Source organism: Bactrocera oleae, chromosome 5 (genome assembly GCF_042242935.1).
Source record: "Bactrocera oleae isolate idBacOlea1 chromosome 5, idBacOlea1, whole genome shotgun sequence".
NCBI lineage: Eukaryota > Metazoa > Arthropoda > Insecta > Diptera > Tephritidae > Bactrocera > Bactrocera oleae.
Window position 1 is genome coordinate 47,014,409 of NC_091539.1, and position 23,922 is coordinate 47,038,330.

General features: G+C 32.9%; 1 long non-coding RNA gene across 1 annotated transcript in view; it reads right to left on the reverse strand.

The window, feature by feature from the left end:
* Positions 1 to 23,922, reverse strand: part of LOC118681431 (uncharacterized) — a 175,657-nt gene that overhangs the window by 31,539 nt on the left and 120,196 nt on the right. Inside the window, exon 4 of the long non-coding RNA XR_011396319.1 lies at positions 5,002 to 5,143. This is a non-coding gene — a long non-coding RNA (uncharacterized lncRNA). The remainder of the gene's footprint in view (positions 1 to 5,001; positions 5,144 to 23,922) is intronic.

The following is a 23,922-nucleotide window of genomic DNA, read 5'->3' on the forward strand; positions in this document are numbered from 1 at the left end:
ATTTGTGTGTGTGGCAGTAATTTGACCTGTAGGTGGATGCGTTGCTTCTTAGAAGCTCGTTAGGCTGTAGAAGAGCGAATGAGATTGCAAAATTTGGCAAATACTTTACAAAATAAAGGCTAACATTTCTAACGAAAAGTGTATGCATGTATGTAGGCATGTACATATATATGATTATCTGACACATTTTGTAGGCTTTTTATGCAAAGTAGATTGACTTATTCATATTGTAAAGCGTTTAAGATATAGACTTTAATGCGGCGGCTGACAAAAAATAAGCATAAACATTCTAAAAGCTTACAGCAAATGATTAATTGTGCGTTTTTCTAAAGAGTAAAGTCAAAATAAGTACGCCAAATATGTTTGAGAAATGTGTGTGTGCCAGAATGTCGTATGAGTAACTTTCGATTGCAGCCAAGTGTTTTTGCTTTTACTAAGTCAGTGGTATGCTTTTGAGGTTAAGTAAGGTAAATATTATGCGTTGTAGCACCTTAAGAGTGATGAAGTACCTCTGTTAATAAGTGAAAACGTTTTGTAAATGTAAAGTCGCCCATTGAAGCTATTAAAAAAGAGGCAAATTTCTTTTATGTATTTCACCAATTTTAGCAGCATAACATAGAGAGAAAAATGAGATTGATTGAAATTGGTCTTAAGAAATTAAAAAAAGGACAAAACCGTTCTCTTCATAAATAATAATTTTTCCATACAAAAACTTGATTTGGATTGACCAGTTGTATGACAGCTGATTTGAACAATCTCTTCCGATATTGTACTTTTATCTTGAAACCTTGAACAATAAGCCATGTCAAGTATCGTGTAGATATCTCGACAAATGAACGAATTTCTACGCAAGCGCTTAATTCCGATCGTTCAGTTTGTTTGACAGCTATATGCAATAGTAATCCATTCTGAAGTATTTCTTCTAAGATTGTATCATTCGTTTATGGGTAGTAACGCATATCAAATTTCGCGAAAATATCTTGTTAAATATATGCTATAGTGGTCCGATATCGGCTATTTCCACAAATGCGCAGCTCATTAAGAAGAATGTGTGCAAAGTTTCAGATCAATATATCAAAGACTAGTTCAAGTATATACCGACATACGGATGGACGGATAGACAGACATGACTAAATCGACTCAGCTCATCACGCTAATCATCTATCATCATACTTGTACTTTATAGTGTTTCCCATGTTTCCTTCTCGTTAAGTAGAAAATATGTTAAATATTTTATGTGTTCATAAATAACTTTGACTAGATGTTTAGATATTTATCCGAAGCAAAGCAATCACCTTCCGATAAAGTGTAGTATTTTAGTAGTAGAGCAAACCAAGACTTAGAAATGGAGGGATTAATCAAGTTATATTCAGATCCAAAATATATCGCAGACTAATTAAGAACTCGCGAGTATGATATGCCAAACATGTAGAGTGAAGGTTCATTGAAGGTTGTACTTGTGGTAACAAATCAAGCGTATGCATATGTTCAATCTCATAGACCTTTGTAAGCGAATTGCTTTTTTTTAGCTGTGAATCTAAAAGCGTTTACCAAAAGTTTAGTAAAATTCAAAAGAAGTACAGATACAAAAATTTACAGATCACTACGTATTTGAAGTATTTAGTAGTTATGTATTTATTCCGATTTTATCTTTGAACTCTTTATTTCATTCCAGTCGCCTCAAAGGTAAACAAGTATAACGGTATTGCGATATGGTGCACCTGTTTGGTCGGGGAGGACAATTGCGTAAGCAGAAGTTTTGTCCAACATGCAGCCGCATCGTCAGGGATAAGATAATATAATAGGATCAGTTAATATAATACATGCTTACAATGTATAAGTGGTATTACTGCGAATGAAATCCTAAAACCTGCATTATCTTGAATTAAAGCGACACTAAACAAAGATAAAATTACCAGCTGCGTAAAAAATATTTTGCATTTTTCCAATGAAGTTGAGCTGGTTGAAGTTCAAGAGGTAAAAAATACGTTGAGATGGCATATACGCAATATTTATATTCGTATTGAACTGGAAGCGCTACCGTGGAAGAGGTCATTAAACTCTTTTAAAATGCATTATTATACATCATTGTAATAATATTGTATTATTGTAGGTTCAATGGCTCTGTTAAATATTTAACAATATATATTTAAAAAAAGCTTTTTAAAACAAAAATAATATTAACGATTATTTGTACAAGTACATATATAATATACATACATACATGTATTTATAAGTTTTAGGTACCTACTTTGGTAAAACATAAGTTGTTTTTCTTCAACGTTAGTAAAAATATTTTTTAGTGCCAGGCAATTGGGAACACAATTAATCAGAATTTCAGTATAAACGGAATTTAGTAAAGTGACTAAAATTGTTCCTAATTGCAAGCCGAAATTATAACATTGAAGACGTCCATATACACAAGAATATATTGCTCAAGCTTCATGAATTTAAATGTTTTAATTTTTGTAACCTTTTTGAACTGATATTAAAACTAAACTCTTGTCTTCTTTGAACGTGTTGATTAAAATGTATAAATTACGTTTTTTACCTTCACTCAATTGAATTGAAGTTTATTTTTACTGTTTCCAAGTTGTAGTTTGTTCCGTCCATTTTATGTATTTGTACAGAATAACTGAATAAATTAGTTTAAAATCATAAATGAAATATTTTTTTTACACATTTTCTATTTTCCATTTTATATTAATATTTTTCTAACCTGCTTGCTAGAAGTTGTAGTTCTTTGACACTCTAGTCAACTCCACGACAATACCGAATTTCAAACCTTTAAAGAAAATGCAATTGCACTGTCCATAATAGGAACCTTAGTTTGTAAGAACAATGGGAACAACTAAAATCTATCAGGGGAAAACTTCGAAAAAAAAGGGTGGAAGAGAAAACTTGCTATCAGCTTTGGATAATATCAGAGTTGATCATTCTTAAAATACTAGTAGCTGAGATCTTTTGTACTCAGAGATTTTGATATGATCTTATGAATGGTTGTTCCCAACCCTAAAATTATGTACACTACTCATATGATTGTTTTTAAGCCACTGAATATATATTATAAAGGTTTAATACTTCTTGATATCTCCACAGCGTTTGTGTTTAAAAGACACCACGTTTTAAAGTCATCTAATTTTTCTTCATTTTGGATTAAAAGCTCTGAGTACTGCTGCTTTACTGTTCGAGAAATTTCAAAATTCTATATGTTCATAGAAAATGTCCCTTAAAAAATATTCATATAATATATAATATTGCCACTGTAGATCTAAAACTGATTCTTGAGGAATAAAAATCAACATTTTGGAACGAAGTAAATATTTGGAAACACAGTTGTCACATCTTGAAAGAACTAGATGAAAGTATAATAATCAAACATTTTAAGAAAGTCGTCTGGAAAATATACAATATTTTGAAGTAAAAGCACTAAAGAAATTGTATTGCAAGGAATTAAGAGGTGTTTTAATTTACACATTTTCTGAAATAAAGTCAACACTTCTTTTTAATTGAGGTTTGGAAAATTATTTGATAAAAATGTTTCCATAAAAATTTCTTTGCCTAATTAATAATATTATTAACGCAAAAAGACAAAATCGTATCCAATATTATATTTTCTTATCTTGGTCATCATTATAATTCTACAGGCTTGATTATGTTTAGGTGTGTAAACCACAACACATCCAGCCTTGTTGCGTCAAGGGAGTGAGATATGTACAAATCTATTTTGTTGTAATTAATACCGCTACATATGAGTTTGACTCGTATTCCATATAGGCCATAATATAGTATAACCTACATCTACCTACACGGATATAAGTATATTTCAACTCATTGAGGCTCACACTAAGAGCCTAATTACTTATATAATTGAAATCGAGAACATAAGAGATGACAAGCGAAATTAGTTTCACTCATGCTTCCGAATACTTCCGAGCGAACACGTATTAAATACCCTTGAATGCGTGTTAAATGGAGGGGAATGTTGACATAAAAATTTTATGACTGCACTTGAAATATGCTTTTAAGGAAAAACTCAAGAGCATGAGTAAACAAGCAAACAAACAAATATGGCAGCCACACCGCCCCCAAGAAGTGTGCAATGAACGCTAAAATTATAGAAAAGTTACAGCAAAAAGAAGATCCTTGATGCTCAGATACTTAAGTGTTGAAGTAAGAGAAATAACCGAAAATCAGCTTGAGCGCACAGAGATTTTCACGCGAAAAAAGTAACACTGTGTGGGTGGCGCACTCAACAGATCTACCCTACACCATATGAAGCACTGTGACAGCGGATTGAGAGGGCATGCAAGAGCGGTTGGTGGAAGAGAAGTGACACTAAGCTGGTGTGCAGTACGCAGCAAAACGAAATCAAAGATAACAACTCATCAACAACGTCATAAAAACGTGACATCAATTTTATTGCTCCGCATAGTGGCTATAGAGAGAGGGCACCGCTGAAAACGAAAAACAGTGTGTAACTCGCCCTGGAATCGCTGGTGATAATGATGAGTGGGGATTAGTGTGAAGTTAAGGAACTAGCACACCCAAAATATGCTCAGTTGAACGCCTGAGTTGTTAACGCTTTTATGTTTCGACCAGACCAGAAATAATAGGAAAAAAAAGGAAACAAGAGAAAAAAACGTCGACAAATTAAGTGAAGTATCTTGAAAAACTTTAACGCAAATTCATAAAGCGGATAAAGTTGGAGCGGGTTAGTTATGTCGTGAGGGGAATTTCGGGGCAAAAAAAGCTTAATTCATTGGTCATTGATGTAGATTAATAAAGAAACCAAGAATGAAGGAAAATGCAGAGAAAAATAAGTGAAAAGTGAAAATAGATCACGCGCTTTGCAGTCTTTAAATATATAGATACATATAGTAATATACATATGTATATAATAAGTGTTTAGGTTTTTATATGTAGTATGTAATGAAATAGATTGAAGAATTTGTGCTTAAGTGCGTGCTGTGCACGTTACGGCTATAACTTTTTACTTACATTTTGTGTTGGAAATTGGTATATTATTGTTGTTGTTGTAAGTGTATCCTTGAGGTATGGCAGCGTAAAGCAAATATCGACCCGCAATCAAAGGTCACACAAAGACAACACAAGCTGCATACAAGTTCACGCAAATGAGGAGCTGTGAAATAAATGAAGAATTGAAAATGAAAAGAAATGAATTACTTCTAATATGTACTATGAGTAAAATTTATATTTATTTGTGTGATATCTATAATCCCAATAACCGAAAAGTATAGAAGCTGAAAAGATGAGATGGTTTGAAGTTTTTGTAGCATTTTAGAGCGAAGGTATCCATTTGAAAAAGGTCTGGACTATAAAGACCTCACAAGCAAGTTTCCAGAGCTTATGGCAAGTCATTATCGAGGAGTGTGGCTTGGATCACAACGCCATGGAGCAGAAATTTTCTCCTATTGTCCAAGCTCGCTGTTTTTGGGTTTTTACTCTTTTCAGACAGTCCAACTGTTGACAGTACAGGTGCTATCTAAGAGCGAAACCTTACTGATATGGTTTTGATGGTATCGAAGAAACCAAAAAGAACATAAACGCTATTCGCATTTTCAACCTTCTGGGTTTCGTTTTCGCCTTTATCGAAGAAAGTCTATAAAGTATGGCTTATCTTTCTAAAGCCATAACCCACCGGCTATTATATTATACTTGTATGTACAACGCGAGTTTCAGTTTACTAAAGTCATCTATTGTAGAAGTAATGAATTACATTTTACTAGACTTTACTTATACAGTGTAATTTATTCTGTGTGGTCTAGTTGGAGAGTACTTCGATTATTACAGGCAAACTTGACATAATCAACATCAGATGATGAGATCAAAGTCAGATGATTTTAAGGATGGCGAGTAAAATATGTACGTAGAAAATATTAGAGATGAGTACTGTATAAAGTGATATGCATGATGAAGGACTCATTTAAAGTTTTGCTTTACCATATTTCTTTATATTATAATCTTTTATATTTTTTAAAATTTCAAGCTAAACGTTCTTGAGGAATTGAGACCTATGACTTTCTACATTCCAAAAACTATAGTAGATTCGGTCGAGTCAAACTCAGCTTGTATATTTATTTCATGGATTGGTAGACTTCGTTGTACATAGTTTTTCGACAGCTTACTGATTTAGTGCTAGAAGCGCAAATATAACCTTGATACATGCCATGCTTAGGTATAGTTCTAACGATTAGAAACATGTCATTAATTTGCCTATTTTCCTTATCTTGTCATAATATGGTTATATCTTAATAAACATATAGTGTATTAATAACTTTCACTGTCGACGAATTGTAAATATATAAAAGTTGTATGCCAAAATCAGCTTTGTGGAAGTAACAAAAACAAAATAAAAAGAGAATTAACATTTTCATTAATTGAAATTTGAACGAAATTATTGAGTTATTTTATTTATATTATTTGCATTGGTTATTGCTGATGAAACGTGGTGTGAAACCGATCCATGGTTGCTCGAATTACCGACTCTGCTGGGCGATTATGTCGACCGAATAACGGGCGCAAAAAATTAACACGATTTGCAAACCTTGTTTCGAAGTAAGTCTGTTAATTATGAAATGGTAAAACAAACTGAGTATAAATCCAGTAGCAGCTGTCGAAAGGACTAACTATGAAAAAATTATTGCCTTATTGAAAAACAAATGTCTAAAAAAACATCCGCTATATTTTACAAATATAGATAAAATCGGGCCACTAATGTGTATTTTTGGTAATATTTCAAATATCGGCCCCCTTTTGCTGGGATTTTTTTACATTTTGAACGAAAACTACAAGCTTCACTCAATTGCAAACAATAAAAGAACTACATTTTGAATGGAAGCGAATCGGAGAACGAAACTATGATCTGAAACAACCTTGTTTTTATATCTAAGCCACACTACATCTTTTCAAAAATAGAATAGAAAAACAAATAATAGAATAGAAAAGAAATATATATTATTTAACAAATTATGAATAAAGAAATAAGACGATGATTTACATTATCAATACTTTTTTATAAATGTTTCGAGAAACAAAAGCTTAAAAGCGCATACTTTCGAATCTAACACCACACCAGATTATTTACGATTTCTTACTTTGATAAATACTCCACCATGAAATACGCTTATATATAAGAGAAAAATCTTCTGCTAATTAGATTTTTATTGAGTTTTAGACAATATTGCTTATTGGGTTATACAATTAAGAAACAAAACTCCAAACTATTCCTAGCCATACGCACTCAATACCGAAACAAATTACACTTTACTGCTCTCTTTTCCCTAAGTCCTTGTGTGATCAATTGGTAGCTGAAACAACACAGATACTCATAGCATAGTCATCGCGTGAAAGAAAACAAACATAAATCCTACGAATTGCCAGTGCAAATTGGTAAGCAGCTTCACAGAAACAAGAACGTAATATAGTAACGTAGAATAGTAACGGAGTTGAAAATGGTGAAAAATATGTACATGCACGTATACATGCATACGCGTACGAGTGTATATGTTGCACAATAAAAATTCTATTGTTGTTTATGTTTATTTTAGCGCGTCTGAATGGCGCCCAAAGTGACGTTGAAACGACGAGTTTCACGTTGAAATCGAATAGAATGTGGCTGATATAGATTGCGGTGACAATGGCGGTGGCAGAAATTGTGAAGAATATGTGCGGAGATATGAGTGAATGTTGAATCTAGCTGATGCTAGAAATAGTGATACTAATGGTGATGAAATCGCGACAATAGCTCGAACACATTGAATATATTTCTCCATTACTTACAGCTTGGAACCGCAGTAAGACATACTTGATAAATATTTTTCAGCTGATAGGTGTTATTTTAGTTTTGAAATAAACGGTGACTATTGCATTTATCTTATCATTTACGGTAACTATTTCACAAATGCTTTGCCGCAATGGGCACCTTTGTAGAGGGTTCAATTCGGGAAAAAAACCGACTTTGGTTAAAGTGATGCCATGCAATGCCGCTAAGCTATAGAGATTTAAAAATAAAAAAGCAGAGTTGTATTTTCAACGGGATATCTTTACACGCCTTGAACCAGTAGTTAAAATTAATATTAAGGGCTCAAACTGTCAGGAATTATTTTTTTGGGTATTTCCAACAAAATTTCAAGAACGGAAACGAAAAAAAAAATTTATATAAATGATCAGGAGGATGTGACGGGTTGAAATTCTTGTGCAGGCGATTACTTGAGTAAAAATTGAGGTATCATGGTGAAACTTACTATATATGTTCTTTGGCAACCAAGCAAATAATTAAGCACTAAGTTGAGATATAAAATTGTAATTTGCTACAGGGGATCGCAGTACGCTGTGAAAATGAAACGAAATCGAATGACAATCACGCCTACTTTCCATATCATAAACTTTTAAATTGTTAATCTTTTACTTTACAGTTTACGTTTAGTATTTCATCTTACGCCAAAATATTGTAGAAATCGGGCCCTAACTTTTCAGTATAAATGCTTGATTTTTTTTTAACGAATATATCGGTCAACCTGTGAGTTCGAGTATTGACAATCAGAGAGAATTATTTCGCGAAGGGCATACTGTCCTTGTGTCGAAAATGGGTAAAATTGGGGCAATACTTACCTAATATATTAACCTAAATATTTTCAAAGTTTCGATTGACTTTATATCGGATCAATCGGTCAATATGTAAGAAATCTTAATGAACCTCAGAAAAAATCTCTTTCTAATAACAATGCAACTGCTTGCTTGTGATTATAAATAATGGATGTAATACTTCCTATTTTAAATAAAAATATATACGGAAGTTCTTTACACTACTTTATCTTGCAAGAGCATAATATGTCGGTTACACCAGAACTTAGCCCATCTTTACCTCTAACTAAATAACTGAAGTCTACAGTTTAGTTTCAAAATTTCAAAAAAAAAGCTAAGTGTTGTGAGGATATTCGAAATAAACCAAAAAAGCATACAAATTTGGATTCAATAAGGTCTAAAGTAGGTTCCGTCCTCTTGATAACTTAATAACTGTGAATATTGTTTCCCACTGGGTAACTTACGCTCAAAATAATATTAAAAACAAATGCAGCGTGTACTGCCAGCGGTGATATTCAGTATAATACGTACAAACAAAAGCACAATAATCACAAATATAGCAACAACAAATTATCAGCAGTAAAAAATTTCATCAGTCAAGTACCAACAAGTAACGAATTGAAAATTTTGAATCTTAGATCTAACTTATCTTATTCGCCTGAAATGTTCATAAAAAAAATAATCTAAGCGATAATCAAAAGCTGGAAAATACAAGCAAAAATCGTGTTTTCGGAGACAGAACAAGTTGGTGACGAATGGTGTTGCCGCGTTCGTTGCTTGATGAATTGAAGGACAAAAAGGCAACGAATCATTTGCGCTTAACACATGTAACTGCTTCAGCGTCGTTGTCGTGTAATTCATCGCGTTCGTTAAGTTTGAGGTTAGGATGCCACGCAATGAACCGTTAACCACGTCAAGCCACTGTTGACATGTTTGCTAGAGAGCGCGCCACTTTAGCTCACAGTCTGTTGAAGATTTACTACAGAAGTAGTTTTTGTTGTAGCAGTAGTATATATGGTGGGTGTGACGTTGTGAATGCTTTTGCTGATGGAAATGCTGCGAAATGACCATAGTAAATGGCGAAAATCAATTTGTGCATGATTTGTATGTGTGTGTGTGTGTAGTGGCTTGTTATTGTTCTGCGCATAATGCCGGACAACAGTCTCTCGTAAGTTGTCATGGATTTGTGTAAACCACATTATGACAATGTGGTTAACAGATGTCGTTGACATTGTTGCTGATTTGATAATGCAATTTATCTTCTATATCTCATTAAGAAGTTCACAAGTTGTAGGGGGAAGGCTCAAAACCACATTGTATATAAGAAAATATGTCAGATATATCATATATGATGTACAGTCCACTAAAACTAAAAAATAAAACGTTAGCTTCGGCTGCAAAGAATTTATACCCTTCACAGGTACGTTTCTTAAATCACAAATATGTATTAAAAGATCTTTTTCTATATCATTCCTCATCTTGAGTTTGATCGGTCCGTTTGTATGGCAGCTATTTGCTATAGTGACTCGATCTGAATAATTTCTAGCGAGATTACATCACTGTTTTAGACAAAAAACCCATGCCAAATTTCGTGAGGATATCTCTTTAAATGAAAAAGTTTTCCATATTCCGCGATTGTTCAGTTCGTATGGCAGCTATATTGCTATATTGGTCCGATATGAGCGATTCTGAAATGAGCAGCGTTTATGAAAGAAAATGATTTGGGTAAAGAAATATCTCAAAAGCGAATGGAAATAGTTCGCGTGTATACAGACGGACAGATAGACGGACATGGTGGAATTGACTCTGCTCGTCACGCTGATATTTATATATATAAGTATATTCAGGGTATAATAAAGGTATTTAATATAAGTAGTTATGGTGCGATAGCTTTCATTTGCAACCTGTGGTAAAAGAGCATCATGGAAATTCCGCGCACTAAGGTAGAATAAAATTAATTGTGAGGTTTGGAAGAAATGACGTTTTAATACAATATGTTTTCATAAGCCTTACATATGTTTGCCCTTTATATGTTATAACTCGTCATGCTGGGAATGTCAGAATTTGCTATAATAATAGGTGATAGTTACTAGGGATGTAAAAAGTTTAAGAAAACCAGGAAATATTAATAATACTTTTGCAAGCAGTGTGCCAATCAGTTAATTATAATCTAGTCGTTAATAATTCATAGAAATAAAATTTTTATTTTTGAAAAATGACAGAAAGTTGATTCTCCACTTATTTTTAATGTGGCAATTTTACGCTGTCATTACGTTATTGAAATTTAGTGCAGTGATTTCACAACTCATCACACAGAAAGTCAAAGTAGCTCGTAACGACCCAAAAAGATGAAACTAACAATTTAGCTTGTGTTAGTGATAGTTGAAAATGTGAGGAAGTGAAAATGGTATGATGGAATTTTGACAGTTTTGATATTTGGTTTTCAGTTCTTTACAATATTATATGAAAATTTAAGAATTAAGTAATAGCTATTAAAGTGACTTTACAAATCTTTTTTTAACTTTCAAGGGTAGAAATACTTTTTAGGGTGGGTCAAAAAAACGATTTTTTTTCGGTTGATACTCTGAAAAATATGGTCATAGAAACTTTTATGAAAATCTTTACAAGTAGGGAATTGAATGGGATTTTTTCGTAAACCTAGTCGTTTAAAAGATATTAACAGTTAAAGTTTGATTATTTTAAGACAAAATTTAGTTTTCTTATGAATTTTATAACTTAATGAAAAAAATCGTTATAAATCGAAACAGTCATAGCTTTTTGGGAAATTTACTATTCGAAAACAAAAATATATTTATATTTTAGCCAAAAAGATGAATTGAAGACCATTCTGTACTGAATTTGAGCTATAAAGTAGTTGAAAGATTTAGTATATATAACAAAAATTGAGTCTTTAAAACTTTTAATATCACATACGTAGACAGATTTGGCGTTAGCTAAAGAATGTGTTTATTTGAGAGTGAATATTGCTAGAAGTGTCGTACAAACTGCGTATAAGTCCTGTCTTCGACAGCGGTGTTTTATGATCTATTTGGTTCTAGAAATATTTTAATTTTTGATAACTATTTTTTTATCCTTGTAGTGGTAAATAAAAGTTTTAAATCAGTCAGTGTTTAGAATTCCTACGAAATACTTATTTCAATAATATACTAAATAGTTCGTACTACCCCGTGCTCAATCTAATATAATAATTTGTGTGTGAAAAAAACCCCATCAACTGCCGTTGCAGCAAAGAAAATAATGACATATGTTCAGCGTAAAAGGATTGAACTAGATTGTCAAAGAACCTATTCGATTGGCTTACAAAAGCGATACAAGAATTGAATTATACATTAATATGTTATATTGTAATGAAAAAAAATGCTTACGAAATATCTACTCTTTACGAAAATGTTAAAAAAGTATTTTTCGAATCACGATTTCACTAAACCAAAAAATAATATTTGGCTATTGTGGATATAAAGTAAATCAAAATAGTTAATTTAATTTGTTGAACTTGATTTAGGGGCACACTGAGTGTGAAAATAAAAAAACACGATTTTTTTCCAAAATTTGATAGGTTACACCTTTAATAGACCAGTGTAGAAGCCTCTGAAAATTAAAAAAGTGAAAGAAATTCGTAGTAAGTTGAAACCCATTGAAAATCAAAGACAAAATAATAAAACGAAAGGAAAAATAGTTTACGAGCGGTTTAAGGTCGGCAAGAGGAAGGAGAAGGACGATTTCCCTCAAATCTACGAGTCCTATATAACAAAGTTATATAGCAAAGTTATAGGTAAAGAAATTATTTATTTATTTTGGTATTAACACCTTTTTCACGTAACTTCAAAATTTAAGTGAAAGATTCAAATATCGAAGTTTTTGAGTTTTATATTTTTCTCATGTCACCAAATTTGGTGTGAATATACAGCTGTTGATAATTGAAGTCTCAAGCACACTGTACTTTTTTATTTAAAATATTAGAGAGGAAACCTTAGTTTGACTTAAAACCGAAAAAAAAAATAGATTTTCAATCGAAAGTTTTCACGTCAAAATCTGAGATTTTTAAAAAAAGTCAGTAGATTTGTTGAAATCTTTATTTTCTGATGCTATTAAAATATGGACACTACTATGGTAAATTTTCGTTGGTCAATATCTTATAGTTGAGAATGTTTTTAGTTTTCTGCCACGGAAAAATCGACGTTTTTGGGCTGTCACACTATGTTAGAAAATAAAAATATACAAACTATGTTTTACCATGGCACTAAAAAGATTTGATAGCTATAACTGCTATTTACATCCTCTTTAACAGCTAGATTAATTATCTATATATTTATTCGGTAACTTTATATCCTCATTTTGAAAAACATATTCGATTTTGAAATTATTGTAGATTAATTCTTTTTATTTTTAAAAGATAAGATTGTTAAATGGCACAAAAAATTGAATTTGTCACTCCATTGTAATTTATATAACCTTTTTTTTTAATAAAATATTTCAAAATTCAACCTAGATACTTTTAAGCCCTTGTACAGCATACCTTCTTATTATGCCAATATGTCGTGATGCCGTTCTTTCTTAAAATCACTCATACCACATGGTGGTCTACTATTTTATATTAGGCACAGCGAAGAATAATGCTCATACGCCATGGTGTACATACATGAATAAAGCTTTTAATATCCGAGTATTCTAGTAGCAAAATTTGCATTTGTTAGTTTTAAAATTAAATTGTAAAGTCTTTAAAAATCGAATATGAAAAAAGCTTAACAGCGCAGCATATATTGTATCCTCTCTCTTCAAATTAGTAAAAACAGTCTGAAAAAATATATTTAAATATTAAATGTATGCTCCTGCTTACGCCAGCGTGTGTGTGGAACGGCTCAGAATTTAATGTGTTTACACGAATATGAGTTTGCGGCTATAAAGTAAATTTGTTTGCTCGATGCGGGTCATTAGAACGCACAAACATGGCGCCAGCGGCACGGTGGTGACGGGAAAGGATTTGTGTGGGAGTAGAGTTGGTGTAAAGGAGAGAGCTTAGTGGTTCCCATCCATAGACAGATTAAGTGGCTTGGTGGCTTGAGTGTTTGGTCATAAAACGTTTTAAAGTTTTGCTCTTTATTGACTTAACTGAAAGATATCACAGCAGTTCATTGAGCGTCTGTGCGGATTAAACTCAGAAAAAATAGTAAATTTTATCACATACTTTCTTGTTGTTGTTGTCTCTTTTTACATATACGTAATGTCTTTGTGGCGAGCAATCAATGTTAGGGCATAATCAATGGCAAAACTTTATAGAAAATATGCAAGCAGCTGCAGGAGGGAGTGTGTGTGTGTGTGCGTATGAGCGTTTGTTTACTCTTGGTGTCTGAGCTGTACTTAATGTCTGCGCCTAGGCAACTGGCTGCTGGCTGCTGTTCATTTTGTCCTTCAACTTGTCGTAATGTGATGTAGGCGTGAACGTATGTACCATATATTTGTATTGGCTTATATTATAAGTATTTGTGTATGTATGTGAATATTCCATAAGTTCCTTTGTGTGTAATTTGGAATTATGTGTAGACTAGTTTAATTTTGTGTTGGATTAGTCTTCTTTTTTTCAAAGTAGGTTGCTTCTCATCCAAGTTTGATGAACTTAACTCCCACTGACTTGCCGAAAAATCAAAAATAGATTATTATTGTATTTGGAAGATCAGATTATGGAGATTGTACAGATATTTCAGTTTTTTTAGCGTTTTTACTTCCAAATTAATTATAAGACAATGTGTTGTATCAAATTTTAACTGAACTAAAATATTATCTGGATCACTTTAAATTTTTATCATGGTAGTTCAAGAACTTTTAGAGACACAAGTTGCTTTGAGGCAAAGTCAAACGAAGATGTGTTCACATGCGGTGGATCTGGCATAGAAAAGTACACAGAGTAAGTATGACTACTACAAAAACCTGAACATACTTAAGTCTTAAGAAGAGGAGGTATAACCGATATTTTTAAATATATTTTTGTCTAAATAAGACATTGAAGTTTATATTAGAAAACATCTGAGAATTGATGACCAACTCTGAATTCTACGCTCAGTTCTTACTATATTTAGTTTTTTTTGTTGAAAATTCGATTTAGAAAACATGTTGAAGAATATATTCAACACTAATACGCACAAGATTAAATTTAAACTGGACTAAACCATTTAAAAATCACAAGAAGCCAATTCTGGCGAATGCAGTGGCTGAGCGACCGCCGAAAAGTTAGTCACAATTATGTTAGAAATTGACGACGCATCAACGTGTGGAAAAATCCATGCACTTACTACCGGTACATTACGACAAATTGCTGCATGTAGACGCTTCAGAATGACTAATTTATATTTCTTGTTGGCCGTTTAACCCTGTGGAATGAGTTCACGAAAATCAAAGAAAACTACGAGCTTAACCTACATTTTGACCTACTTTGACGAGGTGTTTTCAGTTTGGGTACATTTTTGGAGAGCCATTTGCTTGATTGTTGGACAGTTTCCACGTCAAATTTATAAACCCAGGTGTCGTCCACATTAATGATGTGTTTTTGTGTCCTCAGCGACGTAGTCAAGGATTTATTTTGCGACCTCTACTAGACATCGTTTTTCATATTAGTTTCAATATTCAGGCCTTTTGGTAAAATTCTAGGCGTTTACGCGCTTCATACCCAAAGTATTAACCAAAATGTATTCAGTCGATCCATAAGAGATGTTAAGATCTTCTGCTATCGCTTTGATGTCAACATAACAATTTTCAAGCACTGTGTCTTTAACTTTTTCGGTGTTATCGTCATTAATAGAGATGGAAGAATGAATCATTGAATGCTTTACGTCACTTAAATACTTGTGTCTATGACTTCCCAAAATACTTCTGCGACATTTTAAACAATTTTGCAGCCATGGTAAGAATCGCCAGCCAAACTTTCCGCGTCGTAAACAAACAGCGGCCAAACACACACCAATTACCATATGAAGATCAAACTTTCCACCAATATAAAAAAAGGTTGTATTTAGTTAGGAAACATTTTTGTTTATATCAATTCGCTTTGTCCGAGTCATATTTCAGCACATGGAAAATCAGTTGCATTTGACTGAAACCCAACTATGTCCATTCATATCAATGGTCTGGTTGTTAGCAGAAGGGCACATATCTTGCTTAATGCAATAAAAGTCTTCTCTATAAACCTTCAGGCTGCGATTATGCTTATCTTTTACTACTAGAATTCAGTCAGAATGCCCTTGGATTTAAAGCTAAGACTGTTTTATTACCGGTGTATTGCGTTTTGGCTCATTACCGACTACATACTTTCTTATGGCAATAACAGTGGTTTCTTGCTAATTAGAGGAAACTGTATCAAGCTATTGCTAACAAGAAGAAACATATATTCATACATATTAGGGTTAAGGTTCTTTAATCTATGAGCTATCTACGAAAAATTGATGCATAATTTCTAACCAGTGCCCCGTATTTTGACTACATGGTTACTGTGTCATTAACTTTATGTTCGTGTAATTGTGTGGGTTGTTGTCGACACATTGAAAATGTGTTGCACATTACGTGCAGTGATTGCCAAATGGCTCAAAGTTTGTCCATATGCAATGTTTATATGTGTGTATGTGTGCACACGCTATGCCTAATATATGTATGTAGCCGTTAGTTACAAAACTTTTTCAAAGTCATGTCAGCAGGCTGCCAAAGTGTTTCAGATCGCAGCACATTTTTCAGCTGCTTATCGTTTTTGTTGGGGGCGGCAAGGCTGTTGACAATATTTTCTGCTTAAATTGGCGTTCGATAATTTTCATATTATTTTATTTTTTTGAATTTACTTTACAAAGTAAGCAATTAACTGCGAATTTAAGATCAAAGTTTGACACATTTTAGCATAAATTTCTTAAATAAACATAAATTTTAAGTCTTTCTAGACATTATGTTATTATTACAGCATGACGGGACGAATTTTATTTATTAACTTCGAAAAAGCTAGAATTGCACATACCGTCTACAAAGAATACCACAACATTTCCATTAATTATTTTTCAATTTACTCATACGCCATAGAATCTGGCGATGCTGAAGATTGCTGGCTTTTAAGCACATTTTTAATTTAGAATGCAATGACTACTTGCAAGTTATAAACATATTTAAGAATTTTTAAAGGACTTAAAACTGATTAAAAATTTATGTGCGAAAAATATAAGAGTTTTGGTAATTGAATTTATTAAAACATTGAACATCTTGCAGAAATAAACGATATAAACTTAATGCAACCTGTCTATGATAATGAATCGATATAGTCTAAACAGAATAATAAACGTGCTCTAAATATAACATTTATCGATATAAGCCTTTGCTTTGTAATTTATGTAGCTATCACTTGTTTAAAAATATATTTTTTTATCTTAGAAGTTTAAGAAATTTTTGCGAAACATATCCAAAATATTCACTAAAATGATAACTACAGAAGAGTTTGGTTAATTTTTTCTCTGAGAGCTGATTTATTTTAATAATACTTTGAACAGGGTATATTAAGCTTGCCACGATGTTTTTAATACGTCAGAGAATCTATAAAATATGTATATATATATATACCTATATGATCTATGTGACGAGCTGTGTTGATTTAGCCATGTACGTCTGTCCGTCCGTCTGTCTGTATATATGCGAACTAGTCCTTCAGTTTTTGAGATATCAATCTAGAATTTTGCATCCGTCTTTTTGTTAATTAGAAACTGCACATTTGTCGGAACGGCCAATATCGGACTACTATAGCATAAAGCTGCCAAGCAAACTAAACGAGCGGAAACAAGTGCTTGTATGGAAAACTTTCTCATTTGATGAGATATCTCTACCAAATTTAGCATGTGTTATTGTCCAAGGCTAAGAAATTGTTCAGATCACCACGTTCAGATCAAACGTGACCGATCACAATTCTTGTCAGGAATATTTTATATTGTGAAGGATATTTTAGCTTCGATGCAACCGAAGTAAACGTTTTTTATGAAAGTCACCATCTCACACACTCATTCTAAAAAGGTATGAAATAAAAATTTCTGTTAATTAAATTATATGTGTGATAATTTATTTGACGGCCGATATCTGATTTTTACTGAGGCATACTGTTGACGGCATGGAATCTTGGCCTGGTTCTTAGAAAAAATTCTTGATATCCGATCGACGAAGAGTTTACTCCCTTTGCTTATAAAGCTTTTGTTTCAAACTTAGACCCTTAGAAATATATCTGAAACAATTACACGCAAAGGCTAGACACAAATTATTGAGGTAAAATAGGATTTTGTCAATAACAGCTAATCGTTAATCCCGCCGTTGACAAACCCTAGTATACATATGTTCTTTTGATCTGTTTCAATGGTTAGCTGGGAAACTAACTTTAAAAGCTATGATAAAATAAAAAAATAAGTCCGTAATGCTAGACCCTTGGTATACAGTAAGGTATATGCGTTCATCTTGTCTTTAGATAAAGTTCTACCAACTCATGAAATGTTGGAAATCTGTTGAAAAATAAATGATGTGAAAATAACTGAAAAGCCGCCTACTAGGTACAGTCCATCTTAGTAATACCAAAGGTGTGTAAGTCATCAAATGAAAAACAAAGGTATTTCTCCCAACTCATGTAATACCATTTTCTCTATGGTCCGACTCCGACTGTCGCCTGGCTACTCAAAACCTAGCCTTGCCACTCAAACAGAGTTTGGATAACCAATTACAACAACATCAACAACGTTCCATAAAGTATAAATATCCATTAATACAATTTTGGCTGACAGTTAAAAACAGAAAAATAAATGAAATGAACACTAAATTCACATAAATTTTGTGCCAAAATACTAAGCGACTAACAATGAGATAATGATGAAAATACTAAAATTTATGCTGAATAAAGAAACGATTCACTCACAACAAACTAAACAACAAAAGTGAACCTAATAAATAAATTCACCTAAACACCTTGGAACGATAAATGAAACTACGAAGCATTAATCAGCAGAAATGCGAAACCGATTCTTTATGCGGGATATTTCTAATAACAACTTTTTCCAAAACATAAAAAACCGTTGCCTGTAAAAAATTGAAGGCTTCGAACTTAAGATAGTTTACTTGCTATACTATATAAACTATTTTATTATGCTTCGCAGTAGATATCGTTTTATGAGTGGATAGAGATAGTAGTTAGATAGATAGTAGATATGCTTCAGTATGTGGGCAAAATTAAGTCCTTCTTTATGCTTATACTCCTATTGGATCACAAAAGAATATATAAACACAAAAGAAGCTTTTGTGCAGCCAAGATTATTTATGATTTTGCTGATTTGGTACTTTTGTTTGCGGCAAAGGCAAAAAGTATTGAGTTTCTCTGCAGCGACGGTATGGGTAATCAACAATACAAAAGCAGAAGGGAGCCAAAAATAGTATAATGGATTACGGTGCTAAATGTGATATATCTTCCTTAACCCTTTTTATGTTTCTCTATTGATAAACTAAATTGGTAAGTCATAAAAGTCGGGCACTGCTTTGCTGTTTACGGCAATAAATTGGCCATTTAAAACAGTTATTGGTTGTTGTTGCTGTTGATGAAGTAAGTAAGACGCAACAAATTATAGCTAACTTCAACTTAATGGACTCTTAGCTTGCTTGCTTTCAGATATTGCACTTTAAGCAGCTACCGCGATGTTACTTGGTGTTAAAGTGCTTAAGTGTGCAATTTCCGAGTGCAGTTTGTTTGTTGGGGAAATTAATGTGTTAATTATGTGCACAATTACGCTGAAGCAAGCTTATATATACATAAATACATAAGTTCATGTACACACTATAACATAGGTATATATATATTATATATCAAATGGTATATACATATACCTATATACAAAAGTATACTTTTACATATAGCACTTTGCAGTTTTAGTTACGGCCTGAGGTCCTACGCGAGTTGCTGCGCGCTGAAAAGTATGCAATGAACGACGAAACTTGCAGACAGGACGCAAATAAAGTTTTATGAATTGTGCTGAAGTTTCTAGATAATTTCATGCACTTTTACATGAATATAAATATGTATGCAAATACTTTGAGTTTGAAGGTTGCCACAGTTCGCGCAAAGTTTCTTCGTGCCATGCCGCTTACAGAGTTAAATAAAATTTTTTTTATTAGCCGCTGGACTACGCGCAGCTTTAAGTATTATATATTTAATGCCCACTGGCACAATGTTTGTTTTTAGCAAGGCGAATTCGTAAAAATAACAAAAATAGGGTGCGTACAACAAGTAAAGCTACTTGCCACACATTAAACACCACATAAAAGTCAGTAGCTCTGACAGTTTGTAGTAGCCAAGGCGAATGATAGCTTATTGACATTTATGTGATGCAATTTTCATGCATTTTTGGTCCCAACTCGAAGTGCAGCAGCTGCTTACTACCAAGTGTGCCTGCGTATAAGCCGCTGTATATATCTATGTAGTTGCAGAAAAATTTGTATGCAGTCCGGGAAGTCATTGCATGCCAATCTCAGCATATGACTGCATATTTTTGCAACTTCGTGCCACTTAAGCACACCTAAGCACTGTTGATTGACCATCTGTCGGCTGTCGCTCGAATTTGCATCTTTGTTAGTTGAATTAAAAGCATTTGAAGGGTTAAGCTCGATAGGAATGAAATGCCACAGAGTGCAGGCCAAAGTGACTGTGGTGCATCATAAAGAAGAGGGGTTAACAGCACAATGACAAAGCATCGGTAAAATTGAATTGCTTTCGTGAAATTTAGCTTTTTTTTAAACTTGGCATGAATAGGAAATATTTTAAGTATCAGAAAGAAAGAAAATAAAATTTTGTACTGAAATTATTAGGAAATTGAGTTGAGTGGTTTTTGAAAAACATCTAATTTGGAAGTATCTTACATAATTAACTTAATTTTATAATTTATAATATGCTATCTTTCTGAATAAGACGAATACCATCATTTTGTTCGCTAATAAAATTATGGTCAGCTTCATGTATTGTAGTTTTAAAAAGTTGTGGATCGATTCGTATCTGTCAGATAAGATTAGTTGCATGTTATAAACATTATTTGTGCAAACTTGTAACTAACACTGATGATTGAGTTATTTTATGTAAATTAAAAGAAACTGTTGATAGTCAAAAGCCCAATAATTTGTGAGATATGAAATATCTTCTAAAACAGGGAGCTGGAGCAGGAGCTTATTGAATTTTTTAATTGACCTTTCTGTATTAAAATTGTACGTTTCTCAGGTTATTCCTGATTTCTAAATTACATATTTTCACGTCATGTAATCTAATAGTTAAAAGCAATGTTTCCACAAAATATCATCCTAAAAATCTTTAGTAATTTGCTAGATATGTTAAGTAAACTTTTTAGATAGCAATTCCAGGCCCACTTTTCACTAATTTTTTTGATTCGTTTTTGGGTTTTTTAATTATTGGCGTTTTCCTTTCGTAATTTCTTTTATCATTCAAAAAATAACGTTTTTCCTTTGCGCGATCAATTCCCGGAAAACTCTTTTTATGTTTTGCAAATTCACACATGTTTAATTGCGATCACTGGCGCATACAATTCGGTTAGTTTGTTCGGTCTTCCTAATGTGTCACGCCGTGTCGTGAAATAAGAAAAATTTTTGCTCAGTGTAAGAATCATTTTAAAGCTGGCTTCTAACGAAGCATTGTAAAGGTTACATATGGAGTATTAAAACACTGCAAAATATTTAAATAGAAGTTGTATATTTATGAAGGGGCGGTCTGACCATTATGGAGAAACTGGAAACATAGAGGACAAGCCAGGACGAGAAATGAATTATGTCAGATCTTAAGGAGGGAACAAAACTATTGTTCTACTTTTCTAAAAAAGGAAATCACTGCTCAGTCTAAGAGAAGCTAAAAAAGTTTTGTTTAAAAAATGGTTAGTCATTTCACCAAATACAATACGAGACAGACTTCTGGTATCAAACGACGCAGAACTGTAATAAAGAAGCTGGAAAACATCGGCCGTGATTGAAGCAATATAATATTTACAGATGAATCAGCTTTTCTACTAATCAAATTCTTGATGCGTATTAAGCTAAGAAGTATTAATGCTTCTCTACTTATGGTTTAGGCGCTTTGAAGTGCTTCACAGAAAACCTGAACGTCGTTAGAAAGATAAATTGTATAAAAAGAGTTTACTGAAGTCAGTTAAAATGCTTTACGCCAAAAATATGATTGAATACTATAAGAAGATAATGATACGACACATAAGAGCAGACTCTGTACTCCAGGAAACCATAAAAGGGTATTTGGCCATCACAATCACCAGACGTCAATCCAACAGAAAATGTTTCAGATTTAATAAAAGCCAAAATATCAAGAAACAATTTAAGATCAAAAAAATATTTCATTAGTTTATAAAAATTATTATACTAAAATTATGAAAACATGAAAAACGTTATAATACAAATCAAATAATTGATATACTTAACACTTGCTTATACCATGTGGAAGAATTTAAACAGAAATTGTTCACAGCTAATATATTTTGGCAAATTTTACATCAAATATTTTTCTTAGTCAGACGGATCTTTACAGAAAACTTCAACTGCTTTTTTTCAATTAATGTTGATGACTTGATGTAATTTTCTTTCTAATTTGCAGCAAAAACTTGTTGTGTGCAATTCATTGCCAATCACTCATTTCCATTGTGAGCATCATTTGCCAGTTGTGTTTTGATTAGCCATTCAGTTAAGACTCTACACAAGTCATATTTTTAAATTAAACATTGACTACTGACTTCCTAGTCACTAGCAGGTTGTTGGTATATGCTAGAGGTACCATTGAAAATCTCAATTATTGGTGAAAGCAGCTCACTTGTGACTTTAATTAATCAGTAGCATATCAAATATAATGGGGGTTACATTTGTAACACACTGAGCATCTTCTTATTTCGACCTAAATATTCATGACAAGTGTGCAAAATCGAGAAATGCCGATTTTTTTTAAGTTCTTCAGTGTGTGTGTGGTGTGTCAACTCAAAAGTTCAGAATGTTAAAAGATTAAGATAAATAAAAAACAAAACTTCTTACACAGAATTTTTCGAATTCAACTCGGACTGACGTATGAAATGACATGGCGCATTTCACGTCGAGATCTTAAATTCAAAGCCTACAAAATACAGCTTATGCAAGAACTGAAGCCGCTCGACCTTCCCAAGCGACATTCAATGGTTTTATTGAGAGAACACTTCGGTGAGCAGATAATTTAACGTTTTAGGCCGGTCGTTTTCCACCAAAATCGTGTGATATTACACCGCTAGACTTTTTTTTGTGCAGATATTAAAAGCCTTGAGACTATGCGGACAATTGCGCTTCGATTCAGACCTTGGAGCAAAACATCACGAGTGTTATTCGCCAGTTACCAGTCGAAATGCTCGAACGAGTCATCGCATCGAAAATTGAACTCAATAAATGGACCAACTGAGACGTAGCCGCGGCCAACATTTGTAACAGATAATCTTCAAAAAATAATTGCCAAAGAATGTTCTTCCGAATGATAGTAAGCATCCCCTGTTACATTTGAATTGCTGGTTTTTTCTTCTTTAAAAAAGTAGAGAACCTCAAACTGGTTTCACTCTATAGAATGCTTCTGGTAAATTAAAATGCATTCTTATTGGAAGACACTGTATTGACTTCACTAGTTGCAATTATCCTAGTAAAATTTACGTGCAGATTGGCTATGAATATTAAACAGTTGGGAAGAGAATGGACAGTTGCACGACATATTTAGCTTGCGATGGACTAACGTTTCACAATGTAGGATAGGAGCTACATGTTTGTTTAGCAAAGAGTTCCTTAGTCACATATATGAGTTCTTTGTAGTTTATATTGATCTGTGAGCGTGTGTGAATCGACTGTTTTTTTAGTAGCGAAACCCTTAAATATTCATGATTTTCTGTTTGTATTACTATGTACTCGCTTTGAATTTTGCCATTTACTACAATAACACAAGCGAGGATAAGTGAATGGAATGAAGTGACAGTGAACGTATATTCAAACTTGCAGATAGAAAATAAAGTCGGACTAAGATTCGGAAGTAATGTAGATTTTTTTCTCAAAATTGTAGTTATACTCTTTTATATTATAATATTATTAATATTACCGAAATTGGTTCAAAGCCAATATAGTGAGGAGACCTTGGTCTCGGTGGTATCACAATGGGCCTCCTTAAGGCCTAGTTGTGTCGAAAGACATCCACTCTACTTACCGAATCTTTTAAAAGAGAGCTTTACTCACATATACTCTTATGGGGAC